Source organism: Lissotriton vulgaris, chromosome 3_1 (assembly GCF_964263255.1).
Source record: "Lissotriton vulgaris chromosome 3_1, aLisVul1.2, whole genome shotgun sequence".
Classification (NCBI taxonomy): domain Eukaryota; kingdom Metazoa; phylum Chordata; class Amphibia; order Caudata; family Salamandridae; genus Lissotriton; species Lissotriton vulgaris.
The window spans coordinates 2,116,536,966-2,116,560,893 of record NC_141689.1 but is presented as its reverse complement, the minus strand read 5'-3'; positions in this window follow the sequence as shown (position 1 = coordinate 2,116,560,893).

Sequence of the window (23,928 nt, the reverse complement as noted above, 5' to 3'; positions counted from 1 at the left end):
AACTAGTATTTTTATTGTTAAATGTTTATGTAAGATTGGCATACAAGAGCACCGAAAGCAGACTATAAAAGCCATACAAGTTGGACATACACTATAAATTGATTTGCAGCTATATGTGTAGTCCTAAATTAAAATACATAACAGTGTGACATTCAAGAGTGCAGTCACAAATGCACTTACTTGAATATATACTAAACGAGCATTATTTTATAAAGAACAGTGTCAAACAAACAAAAGCAACCCCAGACAGAATTTACAACTGCAATAGAAGGAAACAATAACTGATAAAGCTGGATTGCGCCCTGTGCTCACATCAAAAACAACAAGAGTAGATGGTAGAAAGTGTCCTGCTGTTACGTCATTCTCCAAACAAAAAGGCATCACAAAGTAATAATAAGGTAAAAACAAAACACTGGCATTGAAGTGACCTACCTTAGGTGTGGCTGCGCTCCTTGTGAAAGTGCACAATGCAGTCACTCAAAGTGAAGTTAACCAGTGGCTGAGGCCGGCTGACCCATTGTCCCATGCCGTATAATGCAGTGGGCAGAAGGTAAATCTGAATTAACAAACCAATGAACGAAGAGAGCTGGCTGAAAGCACCTTTGAGTAACTATATTATATATATATATATATATCTATACTACTGTTGACTCTTCAACAAAAGCACTTAGGGAGCTCCATTGGCTTCCAATCCCTCAGAGGATTGAGTTTAAAGCCCTTTGCTTGGTACATAAGGCCCTTCATGGACAGGGTCCCTCTTCCCTGCAAAATCTGTTCACCTGGTATGTACCCTCTAGACCCCTCCGCTCGGCCTTTACGGTGTACGGTGACAGTTCCCAAGATTCAGAGGATTCGGTTGGGTGGCCGATCCTTTAGATTCACAGCGGCAAAACTGTGGAACTCTATACCACTTGGTCTACGTCGCACCGATGATTTTATTTCTTTTCAGAAGAATTTGAAAACCTACTTGTTCCCTAAAAATTGCTAAAACCCTTTCTGTAAGCCATGCAATCTGTTTATATACTGTGTATGTTTCATCTAAGTCTAAGCGCCAGGATACCCGATGGGTGACAGTCAATGCGCTATATAAAAGCATCTATACATACATACATACATACTACTATAATAAAGCAGAAACTTTCAGGCTTAGAGGTGGGTAAACTCGGGAACCACTGCACCAATCTACACACCCGATACACCGTTGAAATCGGCAGGGTGTGTAGATGGTTATAGGCTACATAAATTAAAAAAATAAACGTTATTTCAAATTTTAGATTACAAAAAAAGTAGTCCTTCAAAAGTAGCGCCGGCCGCGACGTGCGTGCTCACGTTAGGAGCACGGGGAGGAGCGGCGTCCGAGGAGCGGCGGACATGGCACAGGGGAGGAACGGTGACGTCAGGAGCAGAGGACCGGCGGTGAAGGAGGACCGGCGGACATGGCCCAGGGGAGGAGCAGTGGTGCGAGCGGACAGGCGGAAGCAGCGCCGGCGGAGGTGAGGGCACTCATGTAGGGGCAGGCGGGGGTCGGTGCAGGCAGGGGACGGGACGGGCGGGGGACAATGTAGGGGCGGGCGGGGGTCGGGGAAGCTGCCTGTTGCTCACGGACAAAGTCGGGATGGGCTGCTAATGATTCAGCATGAAGGAAGGCAATGTATGAAAAGAATTAGTCATGCCTTGCTTGCAACCTACCTGAGAGAAAGAGAGACGCAGGTGACGTAACAGCAGACAACGTGCCTCCTGCCATTTTCCTGTACATTAAAGCTGAAGATTTATTGGCTCAAGTGAGCCTGTTGTAGCATGCCGCAGCTGTGCTCCTTATGAGCGGCAGTGCGTGTTTTTTTGCATGCAGGGCAACGGGTCAGAGAAACGTGGCGCCTGTCAAGCTAACCAGCTTTCTTTCATGAGGTAATGTGTGAACTAAGTGAAATATAGGAAGCATATTCAAGCACTGTGGGAACTCGAGGTTTGTAGTCTGGGGTAGCTACTGTGAAGTCTGGAGGTCAAAGGCAAAGGGCTGGGGCAGGCAAGTGTTAAACCGAGAGCGCTTACAAGTGAAGTGACGACTGTTTACTAATCATAACATGGTTTTTATTTAGGTACTCACTATACTGGCCTGTCGTTTTTAATGTTGTCAAAAAACAGATGCTATCGTTACCCTATTTATGGTAATCCCTCAACTGACCTTAGAAGGATGGAAGGCCGAGTATGCCTTGCCAGGTGTTATCCCCCAGAAAACTGCATCCGGCAGCCGAGCATTCTATTCAGCCAGCCATTCTGTCAGCTAAAATACTCAGAGCTGTAGGTGGTCTTGGATTCAACATCGGTATATTTAAGAGTACATTTTTGAATTGTTTATTCAAAATATTTTTAAGCATAGGACCCTTCTAACAAATGGTTCCCCTTCCATTGTGCTGTGGGGAAAGAGCCACCTCAAAAAGACTGGGGCGTATGACATAGAGGTCAAATCTCTGCACTTGGGGCAAGATATACAAACATTTTTCAGATCATAAATCTATTTCTATACTACTATAATAAAGCAGAAACTTTCAGGCTTTGAGGCGGGTAAACTCGGGAACCACTGCGCCAATCTACACACCCGATACACCGTTGAAATCGGCAGGGTGTGTAGATGGTTATAGGCTACATAAATTAAAAAAATAAACGTTATTTCAAATTTTACATTAAAAAAAAGTAATCCCTCAAAAGTAGCGCCGGCCGCGACGTGCGTGGTCACGTTAGGAGCACGGGGAGGAGCGGCGTCCGAGGAGCGGTAGACATGGCACGGGGGAGGAGCGGTGACGTCAGGAGCAGAGGACCGGCGGCGGAGGAGGAGTGGCGGACATGGCCCAGGGGAGGAGCGGTGGTGCGAGCGGACAGGCAGGAGCAACGCCGGCAGAGGTAAGGGCACTCATGTAGGGGCAGGCGGGGGTCGGGGCAGGCGGGGATGGGACAGGCCAGGCGGGGGACGGGACGGGCGGGGGACAATGTAGGTGCGGGCGGGGGTCGGGGAAGCTGCCTGTTGCTGCCGGACAAGGTCGGGACGGGCTGCTAGTATATATATAATTTCAATACAATTGAAAGGTCCTGGCTAAAGTCAGTCTTAAAAACAACAAAATCTGGCACATCTTTTGCCCGATAAGTTGAAGATTTGCGGAAGATAATAGATGATGTTGTTTGGCTCTTTCTTGTGGAAATATTATGGTACAAAACAGTTTATAAGTATTGAATATAGATGAGTTTAAAACAGTGGTGAAAATACAAATTTAAAATGACCATTTATTTACATCAGATCTATAGGTCAGGTTGGAAAATAGGGCTTATACATTCTTAATCAGGAAAATATGCAACCTGCCTGTATTTGAATGTGAATGGATACCATCAAACAGCAAGACATAGTTTCGTTACATTTGTGATTTTGTTTCTTCATGTAAAATGTTCTATAGTGCAGCTGCATTCAAAATGTATCAGTCCTTAACTCAAAACAATAGTGAGTATTTTGTTTTACTAAGCTTGCCAGCAGTTAATTACAACCATCCAAACCTTAAAACAAAATAGAAAAACAATCCATATATTAAGCCGTACATTCAGTCACCAATTAAAACTAACAATATACACCCAACAGCCTTAAGGCATTAGTAAAGAACTAAGTCCCTTTGATGTAAACCTTTCCGTTATACGCAATAACTAATCACTCATAGCTATAGTGGCAAGTACCTATGACAGGTATACCGCAGTGACAGAGGTACAGTTGTCTTTGTTTTTGTCAGTACCTGGCTATATTGTATAACAATTCAATAGAGCTTTGCATACTCTGCAGATTCTTATCTCACTACTAATGTCCAATAAGGATCTGATACTCTCCGAAACGCCTAGAATGCTTAGTCAGAAGAGCATCTTGGCACATATATAACTAAGTCACATAGTTATGGAAACATACTTTACAAGTTTGTCTAGGTACTAAACTATATGAGTTGGGCTCTCTGACTTTGCAAATGGGTAAGGTGGGTATAAAGTTAGAATTCAATCCTCAACATATCTTTCTGTAAGGAACTTACTTGTGCCTTTGAAATGGATTGATCTTCTGATTGGTTCAAGGGTAATAAATCTGCACAGCACTAACACCTTCTTCCAGATCAGCGTCTAAAGTTCATTCTGGCCAATATTACATCTGAGTACATAGATTACCATTGGCACCTTTATGAATCTTTGAATTTTCTGCAAGTCAAAGGTAAAGATTTATTGTCTAATTCATCTAATAAAAAATGCTTCATTTGTGATATTGGAATGAATGAAGAGAATGACGGCTGTAAATTAGCCTTTTTAATAGTCTAAAATACTTATTGTTTACATTTTGTCTTTCTATTCTGCGTTTAGTTTTCTTTTTTGTGCCAGTCTTGTTGTGTCCCCAGCCTCTGTTTTCCTGCTGTTGATGCCCCTGCAGAATCTCCCCCCGAACAGTCCCTGCTCCTGCCTCCCAGTTGCACGTCTCTTCCCCCTTCACTGTATAATGGTGGCCGCTGCACGGTCGTGCAGCGGACGCATGCAGCAGCCATGCCTTAGGCGCATCTGCGCCCGTCCACGACCTGACCGCGGCCAGCGCCATGAACCCTGGAACTCCTACCATCCATCTATACAACACTACCACCCTCCTCGCACTCAACCCTGGAAGACTTAGACACTGCCAACAGGCCTTGTCGAACACAACCCACGGCCAGTTCTCCTGCTTCCCCTGCCACCAGACCTTCACCATCACTCCGGCCTCCAACCCAACCGACACCAGCACTGACGACACCCTAAAATGCATCCTCCTCAGTTTGCACTCCATATAAAAACATGCCATGGAAATCTGGAACTTTACTCGATTCTCTCTCCCCCGTCATTGCCTTCTTGACGGAGACCTGGACCAACACCTCCTCTGCCCCGACATCAACACCGCCATCCCAGACGGATGCAAGATCTAGAGGAAGGACCGCCCCAAACTCCTGGGAGGGGGCCTCGACAGTGCCCACAAGAGCTCCCTCCGCCTCACCACCTCCAGCGAAACCTTCCCCTTTGCCGAACACCTGCACTTCCAGACCAGCCCTATCACCACACTCGGGGGAACCCTCGTCTACAGACCCCCTGGCCCCCGGACACCCTTCACCACCACCATCACTGACTTGATTGCTCCCCACACAATCACCTCAATGATCTACATACTCATTGCAGAATAGAAATTCCACCTCGACAACCCTAGCGTCTCCAACTCCACCTTCCTCTGTGACATCCTCATCAACATCAGACTTAAACAACTCATCGCCACACTGACCCACAGAGCAGGACACATCCTCAACCCCATCTTTGCTGCACTAAACAGCATTCACTTCAGCCACACAGCGCAACCGCAATGGACCAACCACCACTTTGTACACTTCGTCGACAAATCCCAGGCACCCATACCAGCCCTACACCCACCACAAAGGAACTGGAGCAAGGTTACCGACGAGCAACTCGACTCCACCCTCACCAGAAACAACAACACCTGGGCATCCGAAGCAAACAGCACAGGCAGAGGACTCCACACCTGGATCTCGAACTGTGCGGATAAGCTTGCCCCACTACGCAACCCCAACAAACAACGCCACAGGAAATCACTTGGTTTACCACCGACCTCCAAGAAGCCAGGCACACCTGCAGACACTTGGAGAAGAATTGGATAAACACTAAGACAACCGTAAACTAATCCACCTACAAGGACACCTCGACGAGCTACCACAACCAAATCAGAACCACCAAGAGGAACTTCATCCACAACAAAGTTCTCACCAACTCCTCCAACTCCAAGGAACTCTTCAGCATCTTTCAGAAATTTACCATTCCACGCAGCAAAGCCAGACATCACCCCATCCCAGGAATTCTGCGACAAGTTTGGAACCTACTTCCACTTCGTCGACCATCCACCAGACGCCACTAGAAACATTAGCCAGTCCATCATCTCCAACTGGACACCGATCACGACCGAAGACACCACCGTGACCATGATAGGCATCCACTAGGAGCCCCCAAGCACCCCTGCTCTTCTCACATCTACCACAGGTCTGTGTTCTTCATCGCACCAGAACTACAACGCACCTTCAACACCAACTTCGAAACAGGCACCTTCCCAGACGACTGGAAGCGCTCTGAAGTCAGGCCCCTGCTCAAGAAGCTAACAGCTGACCCCACCGACCTCAACAACTACCAGCCCATCTCACTCCTCCCCTTCCCAGCCAAAGTTGCAGAGAAAACAGTGAACAGGGAAATGACTTGATTCATCGACGAGAACACTGTCCTCGACCCATCCCAATCCGTTTTCTGAAGCAACCACAGCACCTAGATCACCCTACTCATCCTCAGAACCATACCCTCAGCATGGGACAGCACCTGGTGGCCGACTGCCCTCGGAACCCCATCTACCCCCTCAGATCACGTCAAAAACCTCAGCATCGTACTCGACTCAACACTCACCATGGACCGACAGGTCAACCCCGTCACCTTAAGCTGCTTCAACACCCTCTGCATCCTCCGCAAGACCTTCAAATAGATCCCCCCTGAGTCGAGGAAGACAGTCACCCATGCACTCATCACCATTAGACTGGACAATGGAAACACACTCTACGCCGGCATCTCCCTACTCTGCAAACTCCAGACAATAAAGAACACTGCCCCCAGATTCGTCTTCTGCATCCCCCAGCACAAACACATCAGCCAGCACCTACGTAGACTCCACTGGCTCCCCATTGAGAAAAGAGTCATCTTCAAAATCCTCACTACAAATGCCTACAGAACAATGGACCCAATTACCTCAATGACAGAATCAACTTCCACGCACCCAAAAGAAACCTCCAATCAACCAACCTTGCACTGGCTGAAACCCTGCACTTCCAGCGAGCCCGAGCAGGCAGAAGATTCTTCTCTCAGATTGCTGCCAAGACCTGGAACTAGCTGCCAGCAGACATCAGACGCGCCCGCTCCCTGAACATCTTCAGGAAGACCCTCAAGACATGGCTAAACAGTTCTGCTGACCCCCCCCCCGCCCCCAGCGCCCTGAGACCCTCATGGGCGAGTAGCGTGCTTACAATTCCCCTGATTGATTGATTGAAACGCAGAGTATTCATTCCTGAGTGCCTGCTAATTGTCAGCAGTTTATCGAGATGAGGTGTATTTCACAGATGGAGAACCATGCATATCAGGCAATAAATTTAAATTTAAATTTTGGTCATGAATGAAGGACCAAGTAAGTCACTCAAAGCTGCAGGGTGAAAAATAGCCTGGATCAGTGAGAGAGCATTAGCCTATAGGAATTTAGAAATACCTAGTCAATGATTAGTGGGAATTCAGATGTCTCAATTGGTTATGAGTCAGGAAGTGTTTAATTTTCTTAAATGACTGCAGGAAAAAGTTGGCATATTGGGCTATCTCGCTATGTGAAAAGATCAGTAGTGAAGCCCAAATAATATAGTGTGCTGGAGAGAGTGAGTCAAAACCATTCAATTTGAGTACTTGATGTAGTGTAGGACGAGATATGTTTTTGAGTTTAGTAATTATCAGGATGATTTCTGTTTTTGGGGATCGAATATGACATTATTGTTTATCAACTACTGTTCGAATTTTAAGAGGCAGCACAACAGGGTGAAATTATTTTTATGGAAAATGCCTTTAAGTAAAATTGTTTTGCTTCCACACAATGTTGCATAGTGTCTCTGAATCCCATCAGTAAAGCATTAAGATTTTCAAATGATATGATAGACAATGTTGGTGACAGAATAGGGTGTTGGGATACCACACGACATTTGTAAACTGTTTGAGATTGGAGTGTCGATATTCATTGCTGATTTTAACGAAAGAAATACGTGGAAAACGAATTAATGGCTTTGTTGTGAAATCTATCCTAGTTTTAGAATTGTGAAACGACTGTGTGGTAGATAATCTCAAATGTAGGTGACAGATATTAGGTAATATAAGGGCGCTATCAAAGGCCCTGAAAGTGACTTTCTGTGCTGAAACCCAAACAGATTCTTGATTGGTAGTCAGTGAGTAAAGTCAGTGAGTAATGATCATCACTGATGTCTTTCATTCATTGAGATGCAGCATTCAACAGCTTTCGCCAAACATTGCTTATGGGTGTCTTCTGAGTCTAGCTGATAGGATTATGGTTGCACTTTTTCATAACTGGTGTGATCTGAACTGTTGAGAGAATTTGGGAAAACACCATAAGTGAAGAATTGATCATCCAACACCAACAATTTTCAAAAAGTTGAACATTTGTCTTATGTTAGCTGGTAAGACTGATTGAGGATTTCAGCAGCTTTGTGATTTTGTGGCATTTTGTCTCAAATATTAATTTTTGTTGGTGAAAATTATATGAATGCCTTACATTTGGAAACATCTAGGGAAAACTTGTCAGGTGGACAACTACTTGCTAAATTGTGTATGGAGAGCAATGTTCACTGAATTATGATAGGATACTTTCTCCTGAATAAAATTAGTTTTAGCTGCAATTATGTTACATGTTTTATGATTATGTTTGGAAAGGGGAATGTGTGATTTAAGTGCCAACTTTCTAACTTATGCTTCCTTGTTTATAAGAAGACCACCGGCTAGCCAAATAGGGTAAACAAGTCTCTCGTTCAAATGCAGTGCTCTAAGGAAGAAACTATGAAAAACTAGCATAGAGGAAATCGGTGCAGCAACCCTTCCCTTTGGAAAAGCCAGAAACTCAAAGAAAAGAGTATAAAAAACAACTATGGGAAGACAGGTGGTCAAGCAAAGTGGCATTCTAAGCAAGGCTGATATATAAAACCAGGTAGATTAACTCTAGAAAGTTCTGGGAGACCATCAATGGCCATAATAGACCAATAAATGACATAAATAACTCAAATGTCCCAAAACCAGTAGGGGTAGTTTATCTTGCCCGTATAATTGCAACTGCCAAGTGTACCTCAGGAGTAATGACTGTGAATCACAGCCAAAGTAGCAACAAATCATTGCATAATGAATTAGCCTGTCTAAAAGAAATCATGCCTACTTATGGCCCTGAAGCAGGAGATGACAAGCAATCACATCTGGCCATATATGTGCTTGACACGCTCTTTCCATCTGAAACTAAAAAAACATCCAAGATAAGAGATGATGAGCAACTGCACCCCCTCATGGACGAGTGCAACCCATACCCACTATCAGAAGTTTAAAAAGTCATTCATAAGTAGTGGACACTGTGACGGAGCTGGGCCAAATGTTATGCCAAATTTAAAGAAGATCCTCGGTTCTGGGTGAATATGCTATTGACATTTTATGGACAGGTGCCTCTAACAGGCTCCATTCCAGAGAGTTGGTGCAGATCTATCATCAATCCAGTCTTTAAAGGATTAGACATGTCCGCCCTCGCCAATTATAGGCTTATTGCGCTCCTTAACTCAGAAACTAAATATTATGCCTACCTAATACTGGCTGATCTCATGGACTGCTCAAAGATGAATAACATGGTACCTGTAAATCAATCAGACTTTACTAGAGGTCTTGGCACCACAACAAACATCTTAGCAGCTTCTTTTACAATCAACAGTTGTAAACGAACAAGGAAAAAGTGACATCTCGGCTTTATAGACCTTAAAGCAGCATTCAACTGTGTTGACTGCAGGTTCCTCTAGAACAAATTGAGAAAATGTAGAATTCCTCAAAAGCTGCTATCAGACATTTAACTGCTATATTCTGGAACATATATCCAAGTTAAAGTCAGTGAAGGCACAAGAGCGTCGTGGATGACACTAACCTATCAAGGCCTCAAGCAGGGGTTTGTGTTGCCCCCCACCTCGTTAATCTATTTATGGTAGATTTGACATCAGAGTTAGACCAGGCAATCTAGCATCCCCCACACATAGGCCCTCTTTGTTTGTCTCACCTATCCTATGTGGATTACATCTTATTGTTCAACTTGACAAAAGCGGGGCTTCAAAGGCTAGTTAATACATTGAAATCCTAAGTAAAAAAAAACAATCTCGAGATTAACCCAACAAAAACAAAAACCATGACCATCACTAACTGTCCTGGGTGGCAATCTAAGATCCTACTATACTATGTAATTCCATAGGATGTTAGCATCTACAAATACTTGGGATTGTACCTGGACAGCAGAGATCATATGACCCACCAAAATCAGTTTATGGTAAAGAAAGGTTTTGCCTTAAATCACGTTTTCAGTACCCTTGCAAAGAAGCTGCAGTGCGTTTGAACAGGCTGCAGGTTAATGCCTTTAGGCGGGCATTTTCCCTCCTCGAAAATTCTACTCCCGTTCAAAGCTACCAGAGTATGAGCTTGGAAAGTATTTCTGCTTCGATAAAATGCTGGTACAAAATTTGAAAGGGTTACGAAAGTCCACTAAACTGGTCTCTATGTTCCACCTTGGAAAACTGTCCACAATTGACCTACCATAAGTACCTGTAGAGCTCTATGAAACTGTTTCACTTAAAAGAACTTTGTGACAAGAATTTACCCTTTCTGGCCTTTAAGAATGTGGTGAACAAGGCGGTAAAGGAGCAATCACATCTGGAAGATAAAAACAACTCGAGCATACGCTTGGATGGCGATCAAAACACTATGATGGTGTAAACCTTCAGGATATCTAAATATTGACTTTCCTGTATACATCCAACAAAGATTGGTGGACCTAATATTTCTACGGGTTCAAGCTAGCCTTACCCCAAAACCGATCCTAGAATGCTTGTGTCTGGTCCAGGGAAGAACTGGCTTGGGAGTTTGGACTGGATTGTACCCATAAGAAACATTGTCAAGACAGATTTTCAAATGGCTGGGTCTGAATTGAGATGGCAAAGTGAACAAAGAAACGATCATGAATTTAACCCAGATATAATAGTGGTATGGGGGTGAGTGTCTGAAAAGTTTCAGCGATCTGTCCATCATCTTATTGTGTTTGCTTTGTTCGCCCTTATTTGGCATGGTTTGCCCATTCGTGGCTCTCTTGCACACTTTGCCACTGGATTCAAGCTAGCCTGGCTGATGAGAGGTGTTAAACAGAAATCAGTCCCAGCATGGTTGTTTCTAGTCCAGAGAAGACCTGGCTGAGCAGTTCAGCCTGGACTGTTTCCGTGTGGAACAGGGTCAAGATGGATTTGCATATGGCTGGGCATGAACTGGGGTGGCAAAGTGAGCAAAGAACAATAATGGATTTAACCCAGATCTAATAGTGACTGGGTGTTAGTGTATGAAATGTTTCAGCGCTCCTTCGTCTTATTGTGTTTGCTATATGTGCCGTACATTTCAGCCAATTACTAACAATGCCTTGCCAACCACCCTGGAAATGCAGCAGCCCAACTACATGTAGATTTTTCAACACTAAAATGGAGGACTTTTTTACATCTGTTCAGTATATGTCTTCATCTCTATAAACTTCGCACCAGTCTACTAAAAAAAAGTGGTTTTAACACTGGAGCCGTCTGGTCGTGCAGAGAAGCAATAATAGTGAGTCTCAACCCATCATACCCTCAGTTGAACTGTATATTGGTGGAATTATTGATGGCTGCCTTTATTTGACTGACTAAACTAGCGTTAACCCTACAACGCAGTAACGTGACAATAGCAAAGAAAACCGAGGTCAATTGGTATTGAGAGGCCGTCAGTGGTGAAAGCACATAGCATGGTTTAGCCTGTCCGCGGGTCGAATCAGCGTGGCTATTATAAAGAGTATCAGACACAAATAGAGGGTGTTTTAACACATTTATATGAATTGTAGTTTTTTAACTGGGTATTGATTTTAACATATATGTTTTTAGTTAGTTGAATCGATCGGTCCTGTAATTGCTGAAGTATCGTTCTAGAGTTGACCTTTTTACCAAGTGACACAGTACAAGGACTTTAAGTATGCTCTCCATTAGCAGATTGTGTTATTTGCAATTGTAACATTGTTGTGATTTTAATTAACTGAAACAAAAAACTAAATTGAAATGAATTAGATGTTTTATAATTTTGTTTGGAAAGTGGAATGTGTGATTTTGAGTTAAGCCACTCCCTTTGAGAGGTATGCACGTTTCTTTGTGTTTGCAAGTGGGAGTCCCTGCACCATGGTTAGTTTGGTTAGTTCCAAGTCATTTCAATTTAAGAAGAGCAATTGGCAAAGCAATGGCACAGATGATTTTGGTGAAAGCCTTCAGGGTAGTGTCAATGAAGGACTCAACCTATGTCAGTGGTTATTATACCAAGTCCATTTAAATAGGTCTGTAGGCTAGAATCGATTATCAGCTAATGGGTATCCATACACCAATTGGCATGACCATAAATTGTTTTATTACCCTTAAAACCAGGCTCTACATTTCAGCGTCATGGATGAATCAAGGAAACATATGTAGCCTACCCTACATCTTTACCTTATACATACCCTTAACATGCCTCTTCCTGAAAAACAGGAGTCAATCTGTGTAAAATTAGACTGGTGGCTAAATGGTCTTCAGGTACGCGAAAAAAGTGGTAAAGAGCCTATGAATACGAGTAAAGAAGTTACTAGACTATTCTATGTTTTGAGCCTAGGGGCACATGCATCAATGTAAGAAATTGTGATTCCTTAATAGCGATTTTTAAGGAATGACTTTTAAGGACTCGCAATTCCCTATGCAATTTATTTTGCAATTCCTACACATTCCTTATTAGCAAATCGCAAATTGAGATTCGCTAATAGGGAATGCATTCCCATGCATTCCTATAGGCCTAGAGACCCATAGGAATGAATGGGAAACCACTCGCAATTTTCGATTACCAAAAAGGTAATGGCAAATTCTGCATGCAATTTCAGGGGTAATAGGGGGCGAAAAGACCACCCTGATTCATCCCCAAAACTGGCATGTGTGCACATGTGGAGCACAAACATGCCTTAAGGGCATGTGTGTGCACCACATGGCACACACATTGCAGATTACCACCAACTTGACGTTTGTGGTCATTTTTGATTCTTTAATACTAAATCGCAATCTCTGATTGCTTCTTGCATTGCATTTAAGGAATCACAAATTGCGATTCTCTAAATGCATTAGTAAAATAGGTAATTGCAAAGTTTGCAATTACCTATTTTGCAATTGGGTTTGGGCTTCATGCATTCCAAATGGCAAAATACCGGTCGCAAATGGGCCAATTCAGCGAATCGGGCAAATTGGCGACCAGTATTTTGGTTGATGCATGTGCCCCTAGGTTAGGAAATAAAATAAGGCAATGTCAAAAGCCTGGCTTGATGAATCAGATTGTGTCATTGATACCAAAGGAAATACCCACTATCCTATCTGAAGTGAAATTGAATGTGGTAGATGGTACACTTTCATAATCGTCCTCCCCCTGGCATCATTTTAGGACCTGATTTCTCACATTTGTTGCTCTTCATAAGAAGCAAGAAACAAATATTAGAATTGGTCCCAAACAGCAGACCTCATTTAACAATATATTAGATCACACCTCAGGCTTACCTGATGCTGTGGTAAAGGGGCAGATGAAAACCTCAGAGAGTTCCAGGAACCGTCCCCAGCCTCCAGCGCACCAGCTGAGGGCACACATTCAGAACGTCAACAAAATTAGTGGTCAACAAAGGGAAAACAGTTCAAAAAGGTAATAGGTGACAAAGCAGGGGAAAGAAAGGAAACTGGATAGAGGGCAGATAAGCACAACAAAATGGCAAAGATTGTCAAACTGAGAATGACCTATCAGCAGCAGGGAGCCATACACCAAAATAAGTTGTGTGATCAACTTTCTTGTTGATTCTATTTAAATTAACACAAAAAAGCAGAGCCACCTCCTCCTGCTTTATTGGTCCTCCATCTGAGTCTGACTTGGTCCTGTCCTTTATTCTGCCTCCTTAGGTATGATCCATACTACTCCTTCCACTCAGTTTTGGTTTTTGCGGTATTCAAATCTCTTGTTGTGCCACTTGTTTCTTGTTGCTGCCTCTCAGTTTGTTGTCCCAAAATCTTGGTAGGAAATCACTGTTTTTGTGCAGATTCTTGAATTTTGCTTTCCATCTTCAGCCAGCCCTGTCTTCTGATCATGTCTCATGTCTTAATTGATTGAATTGTACTGCGTTTTTTTATTCTTCCATTTACAACCTGTGCCACTAGACTGTGTCCCATCATAAACCCTGCAGTGATTGTTTTTGTATACCCATTATTTTTATCGATTTTCAGCATATTTTGACCACAGCGATTACATTTTTGCCTCGTTTTTCACCTTTAAATATGACATGCAGATAACATGCATACTTGGACCAATGTACATGTCATGATCAATATGCTTGTCTTTGGGGATAGAGAGAACCTGCAACCATATATTATTTTTAACTCAAGTTGAAAGAAGTATAAAGCCACTTCTCGCAACTTGTTACACTGCACCGTGTTGCTACTCTGACACCCAACATCATTAAAACGCGTATAAGAGCTGATTTTTCTTTTCATGTCAAAAAAATATATAGCTGTTTTGATAATGGTCATCTTTACGCTACTTCCCCCATTTTTTGTAATGAAAGTATTATTTCGAGCAAAAAAATGGGCTGATCATCCTCTCTAGTCTAACTTAATTTAAAATGCGTGAGAGTATTCTGTTATCATAATTTGTTACTACAGAATACTGTGCTCCATGGAGTATTGAAAGTCATATCTTGTTTTTTTGGTGCTGTCGTTTTTCGGGGCACAACACAAAACTGAAGCAATCAAAGGCCAGAGTGTGGTAAGGGACACAGGGTGGAGCCTGTGTCCACCCAAAAACCAGATAAATAACCCCTAATTCATAATATATTGATCCTAGATGGCCCTTCAATATTGAGCCTTCCCTGAACTACCAAGGCCCCCATTACGATGTCGGTCTGCACACAGCCACGATGCAACAGCATAATGTGCAGTCTCAAACTCCCATTTCGCCCAGGAGCTTGTCGCGCCCGCAGCACAATCTCCTGTAGAGAAATGTGTGTTTGTGTAAATACCTGCAGCGTGTTGTTTTAGGGGGGCCCTATCGGCCGCCCCTAGGCTCACAATCATAGGTCGTGTAGTGAAGAGGGCACTGCTAGGGGCCCCCAAAGTTGCTTACCTACAGGCTTTCCATGTCGGGAAACTCGACATGGAAAGCCTGTCAGAAACCAACATCATAATCTCGATGGGGAAACGCCGTCCGTTAAGGAATATGTGTGAATTCCAATTGGCCGATGGGCTCCTTGAGCCTGTCTGAAGCCAGTCGGTTTGACTGGCCAGTTTACACTCCAACTGCCAACATTATATTTAGGCGTTTGGACTGTAAACCTATGATGTCGATCTGTAAGCCTCCGATGAGCTGTTGGTGGCTTACCGACCGACATCGTAATAGGGCCCCAAATCTCATGTCACAGTCAATTCACACTGAGGACTTGTGACCCTTGGAAGATTGGTTCTTTCACAAATACATTCCTAGTTTAGAGTTGTTCGTTTCAAAGCATTTGAGATTTTTTAGTAGGAAAAAAATACTAACTAAAAAGGGGCCAATTCAGAAATCTATTTGAAAACTTGGATAACTATTCCCCTTAGGCTTTTTCTTACAATATGAGCAGATTTCTAGTCTTTTTGTAGCTTTGCGAAAATTCTGTTATATCTGGGAAGAGAACACACCAGAGTCAGTAGGTATGTCTGCATGGCCTTGAGTTAATAGGGTTGAAGGCAACACATCTTAAATCCTCATGTTTGGTGGTGAGGTAGGAGGTTTCTCTCACAGCTTTTAGTCAGTGTACACACTTCCACAGTCACCTAGAGGGTTGTTCAATGGGTCATGCAGAGCATCAGCCTAAGAAAGTGGTGGTTAAAGTGTGGAAGCATGAAGGAGGGAAAGGGTGTTAAATGGGTTTCTTCATCTCAAGCCTGGAAGGCACCATTCTTGTGAAGACAAATGCATAGTTAGCCTTATATATGTTCCTCCCTGAGATGATTGTCCTCCCGATTTTTGTTGTTTGAGGTGCCCAGATAGAGTTTATCTATGTTCCAGTGATATAATTTTATATCTAGACCAGATGAATGACACAATATTTTGGGGAAAAATATCGGCCCTTATTATGATGTCGGGCGGAAAGCCATCCAACAGTTTGTCGGAGTCTTTTCGCACAACATCATCGGTTTGCATCCGACCACCTTATTATTATACTGGTCATCAGGGGACACCTGTGGGGAATTCTTCTCTGCTTCCAATGGGCTTACAGTGCCCGTAGGAGCCGCATACAGAATTGTAATCCGAAAATTATAGCGGCGTCAGCCTCGGCTCTGCCGCGGGGATTACAATGTCACTTTCTGCCTACCCACCATGAGAAGGCAGAAGGAAAGTGACTTAGGGGGCCCGTAGCAGGACCCCTTGCCAGTGTCCCTCTGCTTTATGGCCTAAACATCCCTGCACAGTGTGGCAGGCACAGCATGGTGCCTGCCACATGGTTCAGGGATGTTTGAAAACATCAATTTTTTTATTGCAGCTTGTGATGCGGCCCTTTCCTGGCTGCTGCACAAGCTGCCATTGAAAAATGGATGCTTCTGATCAAACTATTGATTCATGATATATATATCTATTTATCTATTCACTAAAGAAACCATAGGTTTCAGGGACGTTATAGTTAGTTGGACATTTCACTCGTACAAAACCATAGAACTTCCACCATTATAGTTAGTTCAGCTAACTATAACTCACGCCCCTTCAATGCACTGCTGAAGACGTCACATATTACATCATTCATGGCATGGACAGTGACATCACTGATGACATAACTGATGACATCTCAAATGATATCACTGATGATATCATCCAGTGACTGTGTGTTTCTGCAAAGTTTAAATATGTTATATATACATGCCAAGGTGTATTGAAGAATCAGTGGGTGTATAAGTGTCTGGATGAAGGATTTATGAGGTGTGTGACAGATTGTATAAGTAACTGATTAAACGTATCTTACTGAATTTCTACGGTTTTGTACGAGTGAAAAGTCCAACTAATTATAACACCCCTGAAACCTATGTTTTTTTCTATGAATTTCTAAGGTTTTTTAAATGCTAATTTCTAACTATAACGGGCTTGAAACCTATGGTTTTTTCAGTGAATATATATATATATATACATACATGTATAGCAATATTTTACTTTATTTGTATTCATATCTATCTATCTATCTATCTATCTATCTATCTATCTATCTATCTATCTATCTATCTATCTATCTATCTATCTATCTATCTATCTATCTATCTATCTATATATCTATTCTATCTATCTATCTATCTATCTATATATATATATATGAATATGCATATATATATGAGTGTATGTGTGAAGATAAAATAAAACAAATAAACAATTCAATAACAAAAAATATTTATTAATTTAGCTAAAATATTAAAAAAAAAAAAAATTTAAACACACAGGGGCTTATTTCAATGTCGGGACACCGTCGCAGAAACAGGAATGTCAGGCTCTGGCTGGTGATCCGGACCCCCTTAATTATGATGCGACCAACCATCATGCAGTTGCATACTTCTATTCCTCTATGGGAGCTTGTGTTACCGCTGTAAACTGCCTGTAATACAAGCTGCCATAGAGTAATGGAAGTCTGTGTTCATCCATGAACCCCGTGGCAGGCACCTCAAGGTGCCTGCCACAAGGTGCAGGTATCAACAAGGAGGCACCTATAGCATCCCCTGAGCCCCCAACCAGAGGCTTTAATACAGAAGGAGACCTTGCTAGGGGTCCCAAACATGCTTTCCAACAGGGTTTACATGTTGGAAAGGCAAGCATGTAAACCCTGCCAGAAACCATCCATCGTAATCCAGAAGGTGGAAACGCCTTCAATTTGGATTACATGTAAGTCTCAGACTGGCAGATGGGCTCCTGGAGCCCGACAGAAGTCAGCCGAAATGCCTGGATGGTTTAAATTCCAATCGGCTGTAACATTATCAGCCGGTCGGCATTGAAACCGATAATGATTGCCGGAAAGCCTTCGACCTGAAGTTGGAACTTTACGACATTCGTCTTAATCGTCCCCACTGAAAAAAAATTATATACAAATAATACTATCAAAATATATTTAATCCATTTTAGAAAAAATTTTGGAGTCTAAGAATATTAGATATACTATTCCAAATCCACTTTATGAACCAGTAGGTAAATTGTTAGTCTTCTGGAAGTTAGATTTACTATTCCTACTCCAGTTTAAGCAACAATACGAAAAGTGTTGGACTTCAGTGAGCTAGATGTATTATTCCCATTTCAGTGTAAGCAACAGCAGTGAAAGTGTTGGGTGTAAAATAAATTACATGCATGAATACAAATACTATTACATTAGTAAAACATTTTGAACAATTACTAGAAAACATTATTTAATTACAGTATTCAGAAATAAATATGTATATATTTATTAAAATACATTTTAAGATATAGCTTCAAATAGAAAGAAAGAGAAAAAATATATATATAATAATATCAACCACACAAACTACTAAAAAACACAGCAATAATTGAATTATTACTTATTTAATTAATTTCAAGTAATGCATAAGAACAAATTAACTTTAAGTAACAAATATAATCTCAGAAACAAATGATCCCAAACACTTACCTTTAAAAAAAAGGTGTTAAATAATTATTAAATATGAACACTTTACACAAACTTAATTTCTAGGTAATTAAATATAAAAATGCAATATAAACTATGCAAAGTGTGAATCCTATGTTGAGCCAGTATGACAAAGGAGGTTATATTTCTCAGTTTGAAGTCACATCTGGACAATATGGGGGCCGCCAGAGTGGCATAAAAGTGGTGGGGTCAGACGTTTCACTCCTCCTACTCAACATACGCTAGATGTACACTGGTGTGGGTGGTGCCAGGGATACCGTTTATCCTTACTTTCATGGAGGCTGATGTTGTTGTCCTGGATGTGCTACTGCGTGGTATGCTCAATGGCCATGATACCCTTTAGTGAATACATATTTCCAAACATGGATGAACCTGCATTTTATCAGACGATGCAAGACATGATATCCACAGAACTTGATCGTCCACTTCTGTGGCTGGGGACTTTAACTTTGTCCTAGATGCTGACCTGGACAGAGGTGGTACGAAACCACAAATGACAATAAACGTGCGAGCAGTAAAGAGCTAGCTGGGGCTACAGCTTATCTCTTTCCTTTGTTGTGCTATGAGGGTCGACTCAGGTGGCCCTCCACCCAGGGCTTGGGCAGCATGGGATGGGGACATGGCAGAACCCATGAGCGAGAAGAACTGGAAAGCAATAATTGCACTCACACATATGGTATCTTGCAATGGGCTCTTCAAGTTGATACATTTCAAATACTTACACCTCACATATATGGCATCGGTGAGACGGCACCGCTCAGATCCGGGCCAGTGATTCATCTAGCATGGTGGTGCCCTGAGGTGTACCAATTCTCGTCCCCGGTGGTAGAGTTGGTGAAAGGGGATACAGGCTTTTAAGTGGGGACAACCCCACTACACGGTTTACTTGGACGTATTACAAAACCGAAGAAGCGGAAGATGGTGTATAAACTCTTGAAACTCCTCCTGGTCTTAGCAAAGTGCAGGGAAGCAATAACATTAATGGGAAAGTGTACCCCCAAAGTAGATGAATGGGTAAGGGATGTGCATGAGTGACGCTGATGGAGGAGGCCCACATGAAGGCCAGTAGGAGGAATGAACAATTAGAAGAGGATCTTGTGATGTCGAGGGAGTTCTGCTATGTGAAAGGGGCCGTAGCACAAGCCACATTGGTAAAAGGCATTTTGCAAACATCCATGCACCGAGTGCCAGGCACTATGTTCTCCCTGGCACACGGTGCATGGGTGTTTTGGGGGGCACATGGTGCCCCCCATGGGCCCATAGTAGAGGCCCACATTGTTCAGTAACATACTCCCATTTTTCAATGGGAGATAGGGTTATGGCGTAAACCAGCCGTACCACAAGTTCCCATCAAGAAATGGGAGATTGTGTTCATCCCTGCACTGCATGGCAGGCACCATGAGGTGTCTGCCACTCGGTGCAAGGATCAACAGGGGAGCACCATAGATGTTCCCTCGGCCCCCGACCAGAGGCGGCAAGGACAAGGGAGCCTTGCTAGGGGCCCCCAAACTTGCTTTCCGACAGGCTTTCAATGTCGGAAAGCCCAGCATGGAAAGCATGTTCGAAACCGAGAATCGTTATCCCAACGGTGGAAACACTCTTTATTTGGATTACAGGCCAGTCTCCAACCGGCCGGTGGGCTCCTTGAGCCTGCCAGAATCCAGCCGGAATCACCAGCAGGCTTCAATTCCAACCTTCTAGATTGCAATTAGGCAGTCGGAAGTGAAACTGACAATGAGTGTCAGAAAGCCCCCCCCCCCTGAGGTCGTAGGCTTTACAAAACTCATCGTAATCGGTCCCTTGATAGTCTATCAAACATACATTCAGGGAGTACTCATAATAAATAGTCTATCAAACATATACGAAAGTGTAGATATTCAAAACAGTCTAATCAAAAATGTAATGTTTCAATTAAGAACCCTAATAAAAAAAACTAGTTTTATTTAAAATGATTTGTACGTACTTAAATGCCTAAATATATATTTAGGACATTTTATACATATGTTACAATTAAAAACATATACATTTTCTTGCAAAATAAAGTAATATATCAATATATTTCAACATAGAAAATATAGACTAATAAGACACCCAAAAAATGAAGATACCCAGTAAAAATAAATTACAAAATGTAAACAACTAAAAGACAGCTTGAGGAGATCTACCTCTGTGTTATTGGAACTTGACAATGTAATGGAATGGTAAGGTGGGGAGTTCTAGTGAAGACTGTCGGTTGGAGTAGCAAGAGGTTACTGTGAAGTTAAGAAGATGTACCTATAATTAAAGAAGATAAAATTATGAACCACTGTGAGGTTGGTTACAGATTTTGGCAACAGGTGACTCTGTGCAGGGGGCAGACAAAGTGTGTGCAGAGTAACCTTCACCCTTCGAACGATACTGGATTTAACGATACTGCTGAAGAATTTCGATTCAGAAATTCTGAGTTAATTGACTTTCTACATTTATGTGTGAAGAATGAAAGCCCAGTGAAGAAGCTTACTTATTGGAAAGAGTTGAACCAGTGTTCGTGGGCAAATAAAGTCATCATTCGTTTAAATGCCATCGTCTGTTTAAAGATGTGATTGCAGCGAAGTCGCATACTTCTGATTTGTAAAGAGAGTGATTCCTAGAATGGGAGGCATTGATTTGAAATTATGACCATCTAGAAAAGAGAGTATTTTCTGTTGTGATGAAGCACTGTTTTCTTTTGGGACGAAAGCTTTCGCAACCCTTGCCTCGAGCTCAGCGCTGTCACGAGCACTGCTGCTTTCCCTAGGCTTGCCTCGTGCTCAGTGCCGTTGTGAGCGCTGCTGGTGTCACAAGCACTGCCTCAAACTCAGCGCTGCCTCTTTCTGGATCTCAGCGCTGCCATTGTCATGAGCAGTGCTGCTTTTGTAAGTCGCTCAAGCTCTAAGGGACCACTCTATCAAGCTCAATGCTGCTGCTTTCAAAAGCAATTTCACGCTCATTTCCCCGCAGATTAGCAAGATTAAAGACAGTAATGCTGGGAGAGTGGATTAAAAAAGGAAGGTCATATGTTACAGGTGTGGTTGTCCTGAGCACATTGCCTCCAGTTTTGCATGTGGGGATGTAACATGTAGGCCATGTGAGAGGAAAGGACATTTGGCAAAGGTATGTAATTCTAAGGGGAAGATGCAGGATCCTAGTGTGAAGGTGGTGGAGAATTTGGGGGAAGTTCAAGAGAAAATTATACTGCCTACAGATGAAAGCGAGGTTTCTAAACAAATAGAAAGGCAAGGTGATAAGAAGAGGACTGTGCAGCTGGAGAGTTCAGGTATATTAGAAAAGCCTCATTGCAATATTGTTTTGAGAACCACACAAGTCAAGGCGTTAGTGAAATCAGGTAGTTTATTTACTTTTATTTTGAAGGAGAGCTATGAAAATGTTCTAAAGGGAGAAGTTAGTAAACTACAGTAGGCATATGTTAAAGCTGTAGGTTATGGTGGCAAGAGGATCAACATCATAGGTATGGTGTGGATGGATATAGTCTTCAAGAATAGCAGTGTAAATGGCAGAGTGTATGTAACAGAAGAGGGGTCAAATCTTTAAGGGTGGCATCACCATAAGGACTTACTCATCATTCTTGACCCAAATGCAAAGGAACCAGTGACTGTGATGGAAACTATGCATGAATGTGAACTGCCTGTGCAAGACATTGATTTGGAATGGGGTAAGAAGCTAGTGCAATGTTTTCCGCATGTATTCACAGATCAATTAGGTATGCTGAAGAAATTCCCTCATCGCATTATTTTAAAGAAAAATGTTGTTCTAGTGGTACATAAAGCAAGGTCCATACCATTGTTGATGAGGGAGCCCCTCCAGGAAAAACTTGATAAGCTGTTGGAGGGTAAGATCAATGAACCCATTGAATCTTAAGAATGGCTTGCTCCAATAGTGGTTGCTCCTATGCAAGGCGACAAGATTCATCTTTGCAAAGACTGGAGGGATCTTAAAAGGAATATATAGGTTCACCTTCAACCATTACTCAGTATTGCAGAAATGATACGTGTGATGGATTGAGGAAATATATTCAGTGTCTTAGACATTTCCGTGTGTGTAGGAGAGTAGGGTCTGCTATCCTATGGTCACCCCAATTTTTGCTTTTTGCTTCACTGGTTTTCGACTTACTGAGGCTGTGGGCCTGCTAATCAGACCCCCAGCCTGCTGTTCTCTCTCTAAATTTATAATACATGTGCTATAGGTACATACCACAATTGGAAATGGACTCCTTGTCAGCCCCTGTACCATGCACTATAGGTGCTCAGGGCATAGGTGCCACCAAGGCCTACCAGGGGCTGAAGCATAGCTTTTGCCACCCCTGGCTGGTTCTTAAATTGACACAACTGGCTGATCACTCAGCTGGGGCAAGTGGGTGTAATCACCCCTTGCTTAGATATAGTATACCTATATCTAACCCTATATCTGGACACATATATAACCTGTGAGCCACTCCTATGGAAGGCCTCATCAATCCTGGAGGCAGAGTGCGTGGTTTTATGTGAGATGGAGCTCTGGCATGAGCTGAGCCTGTCTGCAGCTGTCGGGAACAACTCCCTAAGCTGATCCGGGATAATGCCATACCATATACTCTTAAGCGCCTTATAATCCTCGCGGTTATATAGCAACTTTGGTTTGGCTTTATCAAAACATGTCGTGTAAGGTGTCATACGAATTGGAATACTACCCCCTCGCCAGTTCTGGCGACGGGGGTAGCATTCCACCCTTCTAGAGGGAGAAGACATGTTACTTTACTGAAACGCGGTTGATTTAAAATGAGCCTCAGATCCACAAAATGGATGCCCCTGCCACAGACACGGGTCTGGCCTCCTGCTGCTGACCGAAACCCGGCAGAGGAGGCCTGGACAAAGAGTTTCCTGTCACAGGGCGGTGTCAAACCACCCCAGACAGGAGATAGTGGATTGGAGTAGGGAGGTTTCAAAGAAACCAGACACTGCCTGGGGAGCACAAGGCTGTCCCTTGCAGGATCCGGCCAAACCGGTTCTGGGGCCTCCCAGCCCCTGTCCCAGCGCGGCCAGGATCAAAGGAGAGGGGTGTAACCACCCCCTTCCTGGGTCCCACCCATAGGAGGGGACCTAGCAGGATGTCCAACCCCCTAGATTCGAATAAGAGGGGGAGCAGTCCCAACGGACTTCAGATCATCCTGAAGAAACATAAGAAACGAAATCTGGACCCTTCGACTTTCTACACGACGTGAGAAGACTGAAGAATCTCCCTTGTGGTCAAGGAGTGACCACCCTGTGCAAACAGGCACCATC